At 46.5% G+C, this 1630-nt stretch overlaps 1 non-coding gene across 1 annotated transcript; it reads right to left on the bottom strand.

Moving 5' to 3' along the window:
* Window positions 1-549: 549 nt before the first annotated feature.
* Window positions 550-675, bottom strand: LOC116884086. The gene has a single exon (XR_004385829.1). It is a non-coding gene; the product is annotated as a small nucleolar RNA SNORA17 (small nucleolar RNA).
* Window positions 676-1630: the final 955 nt, after the last annotated feature.

Raw genomic sequence — 1630 nt, 5'->3', positions numbered from 1 at the left:
CAGCACAGGTCAGTAGTCTACCATGGTCACCAGTGGCATCATTGACTACTCATATCAGGCTGTTCCTCACTACCTCCATGTCTCCAGTTCTGCCTTTCTTCATTGTACCCACATCCTTCTGTTGTTCTTTTCTCTTCCATTTCTCCACCACTTACTTGTTCCTCTTAGTGGCATTTGGTGTCTGGGTTCATCTCAGGAATGGTCCCAGGTATGCTATGCCCCACTAGAGCATTATGCCATTGGGCAGGGGTCTTCTTGAGCATGGCCTCCTTCCCCACCTAAGGCTTGTGCTGCTAGATTGGTGAAAATCTCAGGGTAGCTTCCTGTCTAGGCCTCATAGTGCCAGTCTGGTGTTCATTTCAGGCTTGTTTCCTGTCTGGTCTGCCTGAGTTGCCTCTTGTGAGGGTCATCCGTCTCTGGTTCACTCCCAGAGCACTAGTCCCAGGCCAGTGTTCTAGTCTCCAGCTTTCTCCCCATCCTGGGAACATGACTGGGGATTGCCTGGTACCTGATTGATGGTTTTCTCAGGCTTGCTTTTTTTTTTCAGGGAATATTAGGCTACTAACCATTCAGATGTTCACAGGTCAGAACGCTGAGCATAGCCTCGCTCCACTCTGTTGCCTACTGAAGAACGTGTGATGCAGCAAACATACCTGTAACACCTCCAAGGGCAAGTGGACGGCCTTTTACAGCTTTGCTTAGCTTAGCTCTCTCTGTCTCTGTCTCACTGTCTTCGTGTCCCTCCTCTCTTTGTGTCTCTGTGTCTCTGTGCCTGTCTGTCTGTCTGCCCCCACCCTTCAGTCTCGTGTACCCTGTAGGATGATGTTATTATGCAGGTGAAGGCAGGTACAAGATAGAATGAGGCCTGTCAATAGATGAGAAGGAAGGATGGGAGGGTGAAAAGTTTTAGAGAGGAGGAGGAGACTAGAGAGAGAGAGAGAGAGAGAAGCAGCCGGGAGAACATGGAGGCGGATGTTAAGATTCCTCTCTGCACATTTATAGGTTGTTATGAATATTCTTAGGGATGGATGCGTACAGCGCTTTGTATGTCTAGGTGGGCAATTATATCTTATCAATTGGATCAGAGGTTATTGTGTTGTGTGTTCTTTCATGTGGCGATTTAGTTGAATTCAAGAGAGTGTGTGGTGGCTGGACACGACACGTTGGGCCACCATGGAATTGGAATGTGTGTGTCTGACATGGTGGCAACCTGCTTTGGGAACTAGACAGGTAGAGAGACTGTTGCCAGGCTCAGAGATTAGCCATCAGCAGTGTGATATGGGATGGAGCAAAGCGGGTGAGAGGCTTTGCTGACTGAGATGAAAATATCAAACAGATGTCATGGGGCACTATGGTGCCAGATCTAGTACGAGGTAAAAGAAAGCCCTATTTTTAATTTTACAACAACATACCCCACACTGGCTTCAAATTCCCTAAGTAACTAAGGATAACTTTAAACTTTTGAACCAAGCATGTTTAAGTGGTGCTTGGGATTGAACCTAGTACTTTGTGCAAGCTAAGCAAACTTTCTACTAATTGGGGCCAAGTCTTCAGCCATTTGGGAAGTATTCTTGTTTTAAAAAAATTATTGTTTAAAAATGTCAGTATTGGGGTCGGGGATGTGTTCTTA

This window comes from Rattus rattus, chromosome 14 (genome assembly GCF_011064425.1).
Source record: "Rattus rattus isolate New Zealand chromosome 14, Rrattus_CSIRO_v1, whole genome shotgun sequence".
Lineage (NCBI taxonomy): Eukaryota > Metazoa > Chordata > Mammalia > Rodentia > Muridae > Rattus > Rattus rattus.
Note: the sequence above shows the minus strand (reverse complement) of the source record. Positions and strands in the feature narration are given on the sequence as shown.